Source organism: Brachycentrus maculatus, unplaced genomic scaffold, assembly GCF_059751285.1.
Source record: "Brachycentrus maculatus isolate JH-2025_06_01 unplaced genomic scaffold, ASM5975128v1 h1tg000332l, whole genome shotgun sequence".
Lineage (NCBI taxonomy): Eukaryota > Metazoa > Arthropoda > Insecta > Trichoptera > Brachycentridae > Brachycentrus > Brachycentrus maculatus.
In genome coordinates, this window is record NW_028281081.1 from 249,728 (window position 1) to 267,615 (window position 17,888).

At 31.8% G+C, this 17,888-nt stretch overlaps 1 protein-coding gene across 1 annotated transcript in view; it reads right to left on the reverse strand.

Moving 5' to 3' along the window:
• Window positions 1–17,888, reverse strand: part of LOC148304113 (leucine-rich repeats and immunoglobulin-like domains protein 1) — a gene marked incomplete at its 3' end in the record, with an annotated part of 617,685 nt that overhangs the window by 249,722 nt on the left and 350,075 nt on the right. The window lies entirely within an intron of this gene.

The window sequence follows — 17,888 nt, forward strand, 5'->3', positions numbered from 1 at the left end:
ATGTTTGTATTATGGATTACAAATCCATTAAGACTATATATAAAGTTTCTCCTGTATCGACTTGCGTTGTTATTTTAAGTATCAAATTCCATACCAAGTTCCATTTATAATAGACGTGAATAATAGAGTCATCCATCATTATATTTAAAAAATACATTTAAAAATAACTCCAGTCAAGACGCAGAATGCATCGAAACACGTGTCACAATAGATTTGAAGAAAAAGTGGTGTATACCAAGTAAAATTTAATATAAAAACTAATCTTTGTTGAAAAATTAACAAATTACTCATTTAGTGGTATAATACAAATGACTATTATTTAAAAAAAATATATTTAAACATTTTACATACATAAGTCACATATGGTTTATAATATTTCCGAGGAATAATTTTAATATATTTTTTAAATCAACGAGTGAATGCCGAATCAATAAATAAATTAAATAAATAAACTTTATTATTGGGTATTTTTTATATTTTAAGGTATTATAAATTTAACGACGTGTTATGAAGGAAAAGGAAAATCAGTCTATAAATCAAGAACGATTTATAAAAATAATCAACATACATATAACGAGTAAATTCGTCGACGAATCTAAAATTTGCTGTAAAATTGTAATAAAACGTGGTGATGGATTTATGGGAGTTGCTGGACCACCGATGAGGTTTTAATAATAGAATATGCATCGAAAACGATTGTAATGTGTTTCATAAATTAATTTAAAAATATATGGCCAAGGCATAAATCTCGACGCGAGTTCGACACGGCTTATTATAGAAACACTCGTTTGATTTTACGAGTGAGGGGGCAATGTGCGATAATCGGCCATTCAAACATAAACGCGTTATAAATAGGGGTGTACTTTACCGAATTTTCTGAGAACTATCGATTGTAAAATACCGATTCCGAAAATCCATCGAGATATTATTTCTAAGGCGGGATAATCGAGAGCCCGCAACTTAATTTTCTTTAAACCCAGGTAACATCTGTCTGCGTCCGTGGTGTATTTTTTTTCAAGACAAATACCATATTTGTTTCATTAATTGATTCGGTCACTTTGTCTTAATTAATTTTAAATTAAAGTCTTACTTATTATTTTTTGACATCTCATCAAAGATGAAGAAGAATATGGAAGTCTGGGCATTTACGGGGCTGACGACCGTCATAGGCTGGTTTAAGTGATCACTTTACACACGTGTAACATTCACCAATTCTACCCATTATTGACAACCACACTACTCAAATTCTTGGAAGTTCTATATATACATGCACCAATTTAGAAATCTTGTTCTTGAATCACTAGAACTTCACTAGAGACATCTATTGGTGAGATATGCCCAGACTTCCATATTCTTCTTCATCTTTGATGAGATGTCAAAAAATAATATGAAAATAACTCCTGTAATTGGAGATAATCCAGATTTTGTGAACAAGTATTTGGACACTCTCAAAATGTTGTAAAGTCTTACTTATTAAATACCACTTTATTATTGGATTTAATTATACTTTTGTTTACATATGTATTTACGATAACATGTGACGCGTTTCGTCTTATTAAGACATAATCAAACACACTGTACATAAACAGAGTGTTTTAATAAGACGAAACGCGTCACATGTTATCATTTATATGTTTATAAAAGTAAAATTCAATCCAATAACGGTGTTTAATTTTAAAAACATTACACAACAATCCGAAATGGAATTCTACCAACCGTCTGCAGTTACAATAAATACCACTATTTCTAAAAATCTACTGTGACACGTGTTTTGATACATTCTGCATCATTTACGGTGTTCAAAAATTATGAGGAATGCATCTAAACACGTGTCACAGTAGATTTTAAGAAAAAGTGGTATTTATTAAGTAAAACTTAAATTGAAATGAAAATATATTTGTGTTTTTAATATTTATAAAAATATTTCCATTTCATACTATTTTTGAGAGTCCTAGTGGGTCGTTTTTAGAAAAAAGGTATCAAATTCATTCTGTATAATCGGATACAATTAATAGTCGTGTAAAGGGACGTGTTCACGATCAAAATGAATGTATGTATGCCGGTCGGCCTAATTAGGAATTAAACTCATAAATTTGAGGCAAATCGGCATAATTTTGGCAAGTTTTCAGTTACCTTGTACCTGGTGTGGAATACGTGACTAGCCTCTTAAGATTAAATAAAGCCCAGTATTCGATAAGTCGCAGCTTAATTTTCTCTATAACCAGGTAATACTTAATTTTTTTTTTTCTAAAATACGTTTTTGTTTTATAAAGATACACTTAGACACCAAGTGAATGATAGTTTTCCTAGAATATTTTAGCTTACTTTACGATATTCATTTTCTAATATAAAATATAGAAAATGCAAGCTTTGCCAAAAATATTCATGCAAAATACAATTATTGTTTGATAATATAGGATACAGTCATTCCTTGCAGTGAGATTTCACTAGAGATTTCTCCACTCGTTACACGGCTCTGAGTCATAGCCTCGTAAGCACGGTTCGGAAGACATAATGCCGTAACCAAAGTCCACGGTCAAAACGTCGTAACGTTCGCCTAGGGGTTTGCTGAGCACTGACCACCAGTAAAAAGCACTATTCGTGACGAGTGTTTTACGTGGCGTATGTAGCTTACTGCATGGCTGTATGTTCCGCGACGGGAAGCTTAATAATTGTGTCTGAGAGGTTACTTATTTTGTAGACGGTCACGTAGATTGAAGGGGGGATAGAAAAATAACGAAGTAGCTCCACTTTTGAAATCATCCAAAAATAAAACAAGTATTTAAGCAATGTATAATGTATAAAAACTAACTAAAATAAAATAATTAAAGAAATCACTTGTTTTTATACCTCTTATGTATATTTATGACTACTAGTTTCGGAAGCTAGGCTTCCATCCTCAGGTTTAAATGTAAACTTAAACATAATTAATAATAAACTGTTCTATAAATAAGGAGAGGGGTAAGTTAGTTAGTTTGTAAAAAGCGAGTAGTGATAAATAAACTCATGTGGTAAAAAAAAGTGTTTTCTTTAATAATTTTAACGTGTCTTACCGAAAATTAAATGTCGAGCAAAAAATAAAATAACTAAAATTTTGTAGGTGGACATATTTTTCTATAATTTGCATCTCAAAAACGAAGGATAGGCAAATAAATGTATTAAAATATTATAGTTGGCATTTAGTACAAGTAGAAATATTGTTTTGATTGATTCGGCAGTCACTTTTTGGTAATTTCTACTAATTTATTATTTAAATTTTACTTGGTAAATATAACTTTTTCTTAAAATCTATTATGAAACGTGTTTCGATGCATTCCGCATCGTTTCCAAATACGTCATAAGTGCGTTTGTATAATATAATACGATACAACTCGTGTCAACATGTGTTTGTAGAAATGTGGTATGAACCAAGTAAAATTAAAATAAATAAATAAAAAAATTGCAAAGGAAAATCGTAGTAATCAAAACATATAATATTTTCACTTCAATTTTTTTTAAATAAAATAAAATTGTATTCCAATTTCAGACAAATGTAATAAGAAATTGGTATATTTGGCTAATTCGCTGGAGGTCCCGGGTTCAATTCCCAGGGAGTCACGATAAATAAAAGTTTTTTTTCATTACATTAATGAAAAAACATTCTACAACACTTTGAGTGTGTCAAAATACTTTTCACAAATCTGGATTATCTCCAATTAGGAGTTAATTTATATACAAAATTGGTTCATATATATAGAACTTCCAAGAATTTGAGTTGTGTCGTAGTCAATAATGGGTAAAATTGGTGAATGTTACACGTGTGTAAAGTGATCACTTAAACCAGCCTATGACGGTCGTCAGCCCCGTAAATGCCCAGACTTCCATATTCTTCTTCATCTTTGATGAGATGTCAAAAAATAATATAGTTAATTTATACATTATTTATTTGACATCTCGACAAAGATGAAGAAGCATATACAAGCCAGGGCATTTACAAAGCTTACGACCGAAATTCTCAGACTTCCATATGCTCCTTGTGTTTATAAATGTATATATTATACACACTTGAATTTGTCATTTTGTTTTGCATTTTTACGTTTTCCTTGCTTTATGGTACGCTGCACTCCTTCGAGACACACAACCAACAACCTTGTACAAAGGTTCTGCTGGTCACGTAGAACGTATACCGAAGCTCATGTGTGTGAGCTTAGTTTTTTTGTTGTTTGTATGTGAATAATTGATGCCCGTTCTCTGTTTTAAGTTCATATTTTATGCTGACTTGGCTTCCTAACGCATTGTTTAGTAGAACTGAGAAAAGCTTTTTGTTGTATTCTACAGTAAATGATTTCAGGAAGGAAGGAGATATATTACCAGACGTGAAATACACCTTTTTGTTACATTCAGATAGATTGTACACATTTTATGAGTAACAAAAAGGAAAATCACAAAATAATCTGACTATTGTGATTAAGTTCCAGTATTCGTCAACCTTTTTTATTCGAAATAATTATTTGGTTTTGAAAAGAAAAGAGTTTTGAAAGGTGAATTTTTTTCTATGTATATATATATTGTATATATATATATATATATATATATATATATATATATATATATATATATATATATATATATATATATATATATATATATATATATGTGTGTGTGTGTGTGTGTGTGTGGGTGTGTGTATATATGTATTTTAAAAAAACAAATATATCCAATAAAAATTATTTGAAAATATCTAGCGTGAACAGACATCGCTCACTCCTTTCAACATCGTATCCTGAAAAATGATGTTTTTTTATGTATGACGTTGTTGAAAGGAGTGAGCGCCATGTGACCTTTCCGGTTGACTCCGGTGGAATGAATTCTGTGTTAGCGAATATCCCCTTAAAGTCAATTTATTGGTTGCCAAATTTAAAAACATGTGAAGAGTTTTTTTTAAGCCATTAAAGAAAGAAAACACGTCTCAAATCTATAAAAATCTATGTAACTAATTAACCATCTCGGCGCTCCCCTACAGGAGTAAGCAGAGTTAATAAAACGCCACATGAATCTGTCTTTGTCAACATTTTTTGTATCTTTTACAATCATGCATTTCCTCATACAAACACGTCCTGACCTTGGCACTTTCAAGTATTTAAAATGCTAATCATATATTTTTTTTGCTGTTGCCTTATAACGCTTATTTTTACTTTATTGCTCTTCTCAACTTATACATCTTATAACTGTTTATGATTTTTTTTTTTACTTTAGCTCTAAATTAAGTCTGCCCATTAATCTTCTTTACTTTGCTATATTTTATTCTTGCTGTTTATTTTTAACTCCTGTTTATTGCCTGCTTTATTTGTTATTCATTATTGTAAATATATTTATGTTAATGTTCTGTTAAATTCCTTAATAAATAAAATATCAATATTTCCCTATGTCTTCCTCTGCTTCTATTACCGACCACATTCACCTGATAAATTTATTTAACTGTTCTTTATTCACTCATTCCATTCACAAGCCCAAACCATCTCAAATTACCTTTCTTAATTTTATCGATAATGCTTATCTTAGCCTCAGAGGACGGAATCTAATAAAATACAAACAAAAAAATACAAAAATTATGGTAACGTTTCAGAAAAAAACCTTTTTGGATCTCTTGGATGATTATACAGATGGTAAAGCATTCCCTTTCGCATGTATCAAATTGATTAATAATAATGTTGATAAAAATTAAAATAAATAAAAAAAACTTACCACGATTACGACATATTAACATTGAAGTGCTTGCATATGGAAAGTCTTACCTGAAAAAAAAAACATTAAAAAAATATAAGTTATGACATCCAATCGTTACATCTTGAAGTGATTCAATTATATAAACTAAAACACTTGTTAATAGATTTATATTATCCACTGACACTTCGTGATGGAATTGCATTTTAATATATTATTAGATTAAAACCAATATTTTTAGCTTTTCCACTTTATTTTTATTTTTCGTTTTTATTTTGCGACCAGGTTTCGTCGTTACCGACATCATCAGACTAGTGATGTCGGTAACGACGAAACCCGGTCGCTGGTCAAATAAAAATAAAGTGGAAAAGATAAAAATATTGGTTTTAAACTAATAATATATTAAAAGACTTGTAACATAACACTTTTGATAAATGTTATTCGTATACATACCTACAACATTTTGAGTGTATCTAAATACTTGTTCGCAAGTTATTTTTTCTTTATTTTGGCATCCCAACAAATTGAATAAAAATATGGAAGTCTGGGCATTTACAGGGCTTACGACCGTCATACGCTTGGTGAAGTCATCACTTTACACAAGTGTAACATTCACCAATTCTACCCATGATGGATAAGCTATTACCAGTGCCATAGTCGTTCAAACATTCTCGGCACAGCGGTTCATCGTTTGCAAATGTAACACGTTTTCATCTTACAGCTGTTTTTCGTAGTTTTTTTTTTACTACTAAGCAAGTCTAAAGTAGTTCACCTCCGTAGTGCAATGGTCAGCACGCTCGGCTACCGTTTTGGAAGTCCCGGGTTCGATTTCCAGAGGAGGGTCTAATAAATAAAAGTGATTTTTTCACTCTTATATTTATTCAATATTACCCTGGACTGGTACCTGAAGTGGATGGCTGATCACCTTTTCTTCGTGTGTTAACGATCAAGATAAAACTGCGTTTATATGATGCAGTGCCCTATGCACCATTGGGGTGCGGACAAGGGTTCGAAAAAGTAGTTCACTGTAAATTAATTTGTTAATTAAGTGTTTTTTTTAAGAAATTGAGAATTTGTTGGGATTTTTTAAAGTTTTTTTGAAGCTTAAAATGAGGACTTAATGTGAGAGAGGGTCAACGGTAAAAAAGTCGTTTGTTTCACGTTTGATTTTTCCTTTTGGTAGTTCAGTAACAAATACAATTCATAGCAATTCTTCAGCTCAAACAACTCCATTGTTTGTCCGTAAAGAGCGAAACAAAGTACCAAAGGGCTGCACAATACAGCCTCGGGTGTGCAAATACTAATTGAATGGCCCTTTCAGCAAAGACAAATATTTGAAAACGATATTTCGATGTTGAACAAACAAACCGCGCGATACGCCATTCTTCGGGAGCGTGTATTGGCAAATTATGTTCAATAAAAGGAAACGTTTGATACAATAAAATATGAAATTGCCAGCTAATTGCATTGATATTATGGGTATGTGGGCATAAATATTATGACTGGGTGTCATAATTTAAGAGTATGTCAGTCAAATTATATATTATTTGTTATTTATTATTACTTTTATTTATTTAATTACAACATTTTGAGTGTGTCCAAATACTCGTAAATGCCCAGACTTCCATATTTTTCTTCATCTTTGATGAGATGTCAAAAAATAATATGAAAGTAACTCCTGTAATTGGAGATAGTCCAGATTTTGTGAACGAGTATTTGGACACACTCAAAATGTTGTAAATAAATTATCTGGTCAAATTATAAGCTTAATAATAAAAATGAAAATGGTATTTTCTGGCGTTTCTCATGTGTGTGATTATAATCCAGGATTCGGATCTCACATACTAATATAAGAGTTTCTGCTTAATAAAAAAGCTTCTTTACATCTCACCAATAGATGTCTCTAGTGAAGTTCTAGTGATTCAAGAACAAAGTTTCTAAATTGGTTCATATATATAGAACTTCCAAGAATTAGAGTAGTGTGGTTGTCAATAATGGGTAGAATTGGTGAATGTTACACGTGTGTAAAGTGATCACTTGAACCAGCCTATGACGGTCGTAAGCCCCGTAAATGCCCAGACTTCCATATTTTTCTTCATCTTTGATGAGATGTAAAAAAAAAAAAAAAAATATTTATTTAATATTGTAGCAACCAATACTATTATTAAATCCATTTGCTAGGCCTTTCTATTTTCGTAAATCGTAAATAATTGCATGAATATTATGGGAAAATGCATTATATTCTTCAAAAATCTGACCACATCGTGACTTTAATAAGTGATGAAAATAAATACGTTATGATTCTTGCAAATGGCCTCATACATCACATTGGATATTTGTGAACTAGCTGCAGTATTATACTAACATATTGATAAAACGGGCACAAATATAAATATTGGAGGCATCCACTTGACGGATATCATCTGTTTCACATTATAAAAAAATTGTTACGGTCCAAATAAAGATTTCCATCACTCATTATCTTTTTTTAAAATTTAGTAAAAAAATAATGAACAAAAAAAGAAAATTGCATGATTCATTTTGTATAATACAGCTGTCTAGTTCACAAATCGCTCAATCCTTTCAAGAACGTCATAAATCAAAAAGCTTGATTTTCCAGGAGAACGTTTTTGAAGTTTGAAAATGTAAAACAATGTTATTATTATTATTATTATTTTTTCATCTTTGATGAGATGTTAAAAAATAATATGAAAATAACTCCTGTAATTGGAGATAATCCAGATTTTGTGAACAAGTATTTGGACACACTCAAAATGTTGTAATACAATGTATTCAAAATAAATATCAAGCCTATAAATTAATGGTTTTTTCTCCATTTGAAAAATATTTAGTATATTTAAAAAAATAATTAAACAATACCTTTTCTTCAAAATGCAAAGATAACACTTTCTGCCCTTGTATGCCGATTTTGCTGGGTATAGTACATTTTCTGGGCATCACGAAAACATGCACAACTAAAAATTGACGATTTTTGATTTATGATGTTCTTGAAAGGAGTGAGCGACATGCCCAAGCCATCTCAAAACGCCTTATAGAGATAATGCTAATCTCAGCCTTGCATTTTCTTTATTTCGCCATTCAATAATTTAACATCGTTTCGTCGCACATTCGTCAGAGAGGTAGCATTACGACTTATGACACGATTAATGACGTTCTTAAACGGAGTGAGCGAAATGTCCAAATGTCGTACGACTCTTTAAATTGTAACATTTTGCGATAGGGTGGTTAATTTTGCGCCACCCTTTATGTCTCAATGTCTTCACTGTTATTTACAATTACAGTGAAGACATTGAGAGTAAGAAGTAAGTTTAATAATGGGAGAACTAAAACTTTAAATGTGCGTAATTTGTGCTGAGAATATTAACCCCTGAGTGAATGGTAACAGCTACGTCCCCAATACGCGAGTTAATTAAATTACAAGTAAAACACCTCCTTGAATATAGGGCGATATATTAAAAGATAATGACGTGGTTCAACATTACCTGTGAAAATTACCATAAAAATATTTGAAACGCATTAACGCTACTTGTATTTTTTTTGGGTTAAATCGTGAATTATTATTTCCTTCTTCTTCCGACATTTCTGGCACCATCGCAAGGGTAATTTTCAGGATTTTGCGGTACTGAAATTGTGCATTTTTAACCTACCCGAGGCTTAGAAGGTGATTTGAATTCCCCCTTGAACAACATAGGTATTTTTCTCAATATTATTGATATTTAAAGCGTTTACTTAGTGTTTAGTCATTTTTACTTTTTTATTTTTTTTATAGAAAAGTAAATAAGTAACATAAATTTTACAGTACATATTTTTTATAAATTATTCAAGAAATTTGATTCATTATTTTAAAAATGATTCATGTATATAAAGAGATGGGTGGGGTAATAAATAGAAGGGAGGGGGAGGGGGGTTAAGGAATGAGACTTTTTGCAATGGAAACATAGATAATAATGGTGACGTATTTCGGAAAAGCATTTGATCAATTAGTTATTAGTTAGGTGGGGAAGGCAACGAAGGAGACAATGGTATGCGCTTGTGAGGATAATGGAATCATCCAGACTCCCCCACTTCGCACTGTATAGCCAACCCCATGGTGGACGACTCTCGGACAGACCACCAAAGAGATAGGAAGATGGGCCGATAGCTGGACATCGCAGGAGGCTAATCCCTCTTAAAAACAGGCCACAAGGCCTACACCAAGAAGAAGAAGAAGAAATAGTTGAAGAATTGTAATACATCAGTAAAAGTACGTGGCATTGTATATATATTTTTTGAACTTATCACCAAACAATTCCGTTAAAGAAGGCATCTTAAAAACGGTTACAAATTTAGGGGTAAATAATTTGTCATTACTATAATTTTGACAAGGTAAAAAGAAGTGATAATAAAAATGATGAAGAATAAGTGTAGGACAATAAGGGTGTTTACACGTTTTTGGTAAAATGGTGTAAACACATTTAACCTTAAACACCCCCACGTACAAATACATATATAATTATTGTTTGTAATTTTACTTTGTATGACTAAACGTGTCACCGTGTCACAACTAAGTCAACGCAGATACGCGGAGGGATTTTAAGACAGCAACGTTATACAAGATGACGTGATCAACTTGTCGACGCATAAGTAATTTTTTAAATAACCATCACGCGAGAGAATACAATGCATTTGCAAATAATTTTCGCCTCTTCCATGATCATGTATCCCTTATATATGCACGCCGATTATTCTGACTCCTGATATGATCACTTTCAAGTATTTGAAATACTTAAACATGTCAAGTTATCCTCGGGTTCCTCTGATTCTATAACCAAACACCATACTACAGTCGATTATCGACTCGCAGTATTCTCACTCTTAATTTAGCTCCCGGGCTTTTTTATATATTTTTTGTGCTCTGTTACAAACAAAGGTGAAGTCATGAATAATTAAGAAAATTTAGAAAAACATAAAAAATTTAATTCAGATAAAATGTTAATTAAAAATGTACTGTTTCAAAATACGTCACCATTATTATCATTGTTTCCGTTTACGAAAAATCTTGTTCCTTAACCCCCCCCCCTCCCTATATTTATTAACCTGTACCTATATATATACCACTAAACATATTTTTTCTTATTTTTTTTTGACATCTTATCAAAGATGAAGAAGAATATGGAAGTCTGGGCATTTACGGGGCTGACGACCGTCATAGGCTGGTTTAAGTGGTTTGTGGTTGTCAATAATGGGTAGAATTGGTGAATGTTACACGTGTGTAAAGTCATCACTTAAACCAGCCTATGACCGTCGTCAGCCCCGTAAATGCCCAGACATCCATATTCTTCTTCATCTTTGATGAGATGTCAAAAAATAATATGAAAATAACTCCTGTAATTGGAGATAATCCAGAAATTTGTGAACAAGTATTTGGACACACTCAAAATGTTGTAAATATTTTTTCTTCGCTAGTTTTAATTTTCACCAGAAGATGAAAACATCTGTAAGTTTTCGAAACTAGTCGTATATGTATAACTTAGTTATGATGAAAATTTAAAACAAAATAACCATCAATTTTTCCTTTATAAAAAAAAACTTTTTGTCTTTGTAAGGGTTGTTACTTAAAATAAGAATATTGTTTGAATACGTTGATTGTAAAATACATGAAAAAAAACCCTGAGTAATAATTTGCTATGTCAATAATTGTTACACTGCCACTAAGTGCTGGCTTTACCCTATTCAAATAACGCCAAGTTTTTTTTTATATTGCAAAAGTGGGGAATTAAATCTCAACAAAGGAGACAAATTAACAAAGTTGAAACTTAAGAAAAGATCATTACAGCTTAAAACAACACTACTTTGAATGTTCGTAGTTGTAAAAACATACTTTTTTTACAACTTACATAACCTTCTACCCTTTTAAGTCCGAAAACGTTATAAATTTCGCAACACGTAAAAATGCAATTAAATTTACCTTTTTCAAACCGAGCTGTTACGTCAGCCATTAGGAAATAAGCGGCAACTACTTAGCATAACTTTTGCTGGAAAGGAAAATTTTTCAGCAAATATTAAAAAGGCGTTAAAAACTTTCATAAAATGGGTAAGAGACCTTATACGTAACAAACCACTGCAGTACTCTGGTAAAAATACCAAAGAACTGTTAATAGAAGAGTTTTTTTTTTAAATATAATAAAATAACTTCATTAATTGATTCGGCAGTCACTTTGTGCTAATAGCTTTACAATTTTATTTAAAGTTTCACTTGGTAAATACCATTTTTTCTTAAAATTTATTGAAAAATGTATTTCGATGCATTCCGCATCATTTTCAAACGCTATATGTGAACCTCAGTTTTAATTTTAGAGTTGTATCCTTGTGACGTTGAAGGATAATTAAAATTCAATTAAACATAGTATACTCCTTCAAACTCTTATACTCATCCAATGGTGCATAGGGCACTGCATCGTATGGACGCAGTGTTATCTTGATCGTTGGTAACATGAAGACAAAGTGATCACTGCGCTTCAGTGACCGATCCAAAGTAATATTATATAAATATTAGAGTGTAAAATCACTAATACATAAACACCGTATACGGTGTAGCAATTACCAACTACTACTACTATTACTGCCATCACGCCATTTCGCCATAGGCAGAGAGGATGGAATGCCACACTCTTCTGTCCTGACAAACACCCCTCGCCTCCTTCACATCTATACATCTAGTCATCACGCCCTACGATTACGCAGACTTATGACACCACCATATATTAGATTTAGTAATTAATTAAATGATATATGATGACATCATTGACAAAGCTGCAAATTACGCCAAATTTGAAATCAGAAATTTGTTTAAAAATTTCCCGAAATGGTGGAAAAATCGTCAAGTTAATTGATTATCTATATTTGTTTGAAAAATGAAACATAAAACAGACCGTTTAATAGAACTCCTTCAAAAAAAAGGCGGTAGAAGGAAATATTATTTTTTAAAACGAAAAGAGTAACAGCTTTTAGCGCCGAAGAATATAGGTCAGAAAGCAAAACATCGGTCGGGAAATGAGAACACTGGACTGGCACTTAACAAAATAATTATGATTGGGTAGGTACTTTGCACCAATCTTTTAAAATCGCAAGTACTCCCAGCTAACCCCTTAACGTCTGAAGTAGTAAAAAATTAACATATTACATAAATAAAAAAAAGGAAATAGCTGGCCACAACGCCGCTTCCTGTAGGAGTAGGCAGAGAGAACAGAACGCCATGTTACTCTGTCTTTGTAAACAACTATCGCCTCTTCCACATTCAGGGATCTCCTCATACATCATTTCATTAATTTCATTCAAACCCTTAACCGCACACCAATGGTGCGTAGGGCACTTTATTATATAAAAGCAGTGTTATCTTGATCGTTAACACACGAAGGAAAGGTGATCAGCCCTCCGCTTCAGGTTCCAGTCCAGGGTAATAAATATTAGAATTTGAATAAATATAAGAGTGAAAAAATCACTTATATTTATTTGACCCCCCTGGGAATCGAACCCGGGAACTCCAGAACGGTAGCCGAGCGTGCTGACCATTACTCTACGAAAGCGGACAAACATACGTACCCGCCGATCATTCAAAATATTAATATTTTTGAGCTATGTAATATACTTCGCTACTGCACTCTTAATTTATATATTTTTTTTAAAAGGAATAACCCGCAAAGACTCTATTAGAGGCTTGTCTGCAGGTAGGAAAGTAAGGATAGGGTAGGTAAATGTGAAAAACACATCACAAACACCCAGACCAATTGAAAATAAATCTTTCTTGAATTTATTTTGCACTCGGCGGGAGTCGAACCAGCGACGCCAGTTTCGCAGTCGAGCGTCTACCCAACTACGCCACGGCGCCTGTAGATTATATTTATTCCGTTTCCGGTACCTACTTACAAAACGAAGAATTTCAGCGATGAAAATTTCATGAAATGTTCAGTAATTTCCAATTTCAGGAACGCTCACCTAATTTGACAGTTATTTTATGAAAGCTTATCTCTGGATCTTTTGAACATTTAAAGTTTCCTTTTGAAGCGGAGACCCGTAGTCCTTTTCCTGTCATTTGCATGATTCCACTCTTTGGATTCAAAAATTCCAAATGAATATTAAATTATTACGGGCCGGGGCACCTAGCCTGATTCGAGCCACTTACTTACAACTTCCTAATTTTCTATATTAATCTATTTAAAAAAAAACGACATCCGTAAGTCAGATGTCTTATATATCAATAACACGGTGTCAGGTTGTGTCCCGTGGTTAGTGTCGCGAACCCTTAAGTCAGAATTTCCCGGTTCGAACTCATTCTACCAAAATTTGATACTTATTTCCACTAATGAGACGCTAAGGCTCGCAGAAATAGTATGAAATCGAAGTATTTTTGTAAATAATAAAAATAACAACATTTATCTTTAAAAAACATGTTTTTGATACAAATCTAATCTTTTTCATCTCACCGTAGATGTCTCTAGTGAATTCAAGCATCTCACCGTAGACGTCTCTGTGTTTCGAATTTGAAAAATATATTTATATAGAGGTTTCAAGAATTTGAGTCGTGTGGTTGTCAATAATGGGTAGAATTGGTGAATGTTACACGTGTGTAAAGTAATCACTTAAACCAGCCTTTGACAATCGTAAGCCCCGTAAATGCCCAGACTTCAATATTCTTCTTCATCTATTTTGAGATTTAAAAAAAATGTATCGGGTTGTGGACTCTTTAGTCAGAGTTTCTCGGTTCGAACCCACTTTACCACAACTTGATACCTACTTCTAATAATGAGTCGCTTAGGCTCACAGAAATAGTATGAAATCGAAATGTACGTGTAAATAATAAAAACACAAATAATTCCCTTTAAAATATATATATTTATGTATATATATATATATATATATATATATATATATATATATATATATATATATATATATATATATATATATATATATATATATATATATATATATATAATGCTATTATACAGTAAATAAATAAATGCAGATAGCTAAAATATCAGTGTACTTAAATTACAATACCTTGCTTACATCAGAAACTGTGAGAACTGCCAAATTAAAAGGGTAAAAACAAAATTTGCAGAGGTGTTAATAAAATGCATTCGTTTAATAAAATATTGTTTAAAAGAGAATAATCGCATTTAATTGCATGAAAAAAAAACGTCCGCTGAAACCGTTTAAGCTTTTTAAGCAAGATCCGAAACTGTTTATAAAGGCTAGAGACTGAAATATTGTATAAAAAAAATTAGCACATTTTCTCGCGAGTAAATAAAGCTTACATCTTTAAAAATTACATTTAGGAGTTTTTAAATCATATTTTAAATCATATTTTTATGTGGTGTACGGAGAGTGTGTGGTAGTTTTTGTCGTATTAAAAAAATATTCTTTTCTCGGATGTTTTTCGCAGATACTTTGTGGCACATTTTATAAAGTAAATAATATTCTACTAAAAAATCGCTAATATTTATTTAACCCGGGACCTCCAGGATGGTAGCCAAGCGCGCTAGCCACTACACTATAAAGGCGGCATATCAAGTAAAGACACCTATAATACAAATAACTTGTCTTAAAAACAGTCTCGGTAATGCGAGGTCACTCTGGACGCTGAAAAGAATAAAATATACGTCGTTTTGGATATCAGCCGAGCCAAAAAATATATAAAAAGTTCAGCACTTACGAAGAGATTTATTGACCATCGCTGTAACAATAGTGCTCAGGGTAGAATGGCTGAATGTATATTACGGTTGTAGCCGCTTTAAGTTGCATTTAGGTCAGCATCGTTAGGGTTGGAGTACTATTTACTGAGTTTATTCAAAAGCTAACGAAAAGTTTACAAGAAACATGAAAAAAATGTAATTTGTACACAAATTCATTCAAGTGTTCTTGCCTTACATTATTCTCCGATAGCATTATAATAATAATTTTTAGTAATGATTTAAATTTTAAAATAAAACACTAGTACAACGCCGCTTTGAGTTGACTTATCAAACTTTTTTACATATCGCTCACTCGTAACGTCATAAATCAAGAATCGACAATTTTCAGTTGTGCATGTTTCCGGAACGCCCAGAAAATGTACTACATCCTAGAAAAAGAGGCATATTTTTAACTTAATATTTACCCGCTACAGGGCATAAAGAATTGATTTTGCATTTTTTAGAAAAGGAAATGTTTATTATTATTTTTATACTAAATATTTTTCAAATGGGGAAAAAACCTTCAGGTTTTACCTAAAAAGATCTGTTGCACAGATAAAAGTTCAAAAAGTGGGTTGATATTTATTTTTAATACATTGTATTTTATTTTTACACTTTAAAAACTTTCTCCTGAAAAATCAAGTTTTTTGATGTGTGAAGTTCTTGAAAGAAGTGAGCGATATGCAGTTTGGATATAACGGACGAAAAATCCGTTGTACAAGACCACTTTTTAAGTTAATTATCGTAAACACAACTAGTTTCGAGAACGACAGATGTCCTTTTTTTAATAACACGTTAAAAAACATTCGTATTATAACTTATTTATGAGAACATATGTAGTTCTCGAAACTATTCGTGTTTAATATAATAAACTCAAAAATAGTCGAATACAATCTTAATACTAAAATTATCACGTTATTCTTTTAAATTACAATTAAATAAAAAGCATACGCATATGTTAAATAATTTTTTAAAAAATCAATACATAAAGCAATATTCAAGACCTTGAATAAAAAATAATAATAAAATAAACCCACAATTAATACTCTCAGTAATTTAATAAACTTAACAAACAAGAAGACTCCTTGAAGATTATATAAACCATAAAAAATAACGATATAATATAAAAGATAAAATTTAGCAAAAACTGTAATCTTACCTCAATTTCATCAAAATAAGGCTTAAATATTATTACGAGTAGAAATTTTTTCAGTGTGTACTAAATATGCTAACAGCATGGTAGTAAATTTAAATGAAAAATATATGGAACAATACGGGGATTTGTTAGGGGTTTATAGCTTAAGGCTTTTTACAGAGTGTGGAGCGATTCTGATTTATGATTCATCTAAAAACACTTATTCTCACATTGTTATGAGTATTAAAACATCATCATAAAAAATAATAAAAACTAAATCTTTTACGAGTTTTTATTTTTATGCAATGTCTGTTAAATGTATTGTTTGAAATAAACTCGACGGTAATATGTATATTTGAAGAAAAAAACGCCTAACACGATATGAATATTTTGTGTGAATTTGTACTATAATAACCAACTAACGATCATGTCTGGAACGACAAGTTGTGATCGGTAGCCTGGAAGGGAAGAGAGGGAGAGGAAGATCCCCACACGATGGATCAATCTAAAAAGTTAAGGCAGCAGCAGGCACCTCGGTGGTTGGAGCGCTACGTGCAGCGCAGTCAAGGGATAACTGGAGAAGAGTCATTGCTTCCACAAGGGTCACAACCCTCAGTAATGAGGAATAAGACGAAGAAAAATTCATGTCAATATTCACCTCTTTCGAAAACCATGACTTTGGATTGCTAACCGGAGTTAGCAATCCAAAGTCATGGTTTTCGAAAGAGGTGAATATTGACACGGATGTTTAGCTTCCATACATTAGAGTTGCAAGTAATTTAAGTGAAACACGGGGTTGTATTATTGATTGTTATTAAAATTCATACTTAACGCCCCAGAACACTTTTCATTATTCACCTTTTATCGTTCGTAAACCCTCGGTTCAAATAATAACCTTGTTTTCTTAACTCGTGTTCCCAACCAAACGTTTTAATCGCATCGTTTCGCTTTGAATACTTGTTTATACCCCTTTTGGCAGTATTCAAGTAGCGAAAGATAAAATCAAATTGGCGTTTCATAAACGCAAGGAAAATACTTCTTTACAAGCATTTATTTTCTGTAATAATCAGCGCGGTTTATAACACATCATAAACCTCTTTGAATTTAACAATTCAGAACTCCAGTTTAAAAATATACCGAAATTTTTGGTATATTTTAAAGACTTGAAAAAGTGGGATTTTTTTGGATATCTCGACGTAGATGAAGAAGAATATGGAAGTCTAGATATTTACAGGGCTTATGACCTGGTTATAGGCTGGTAAGTTGATTAATTTCCACACGTTCAAAATTCACCACTTTACCCATGATTGAATTAC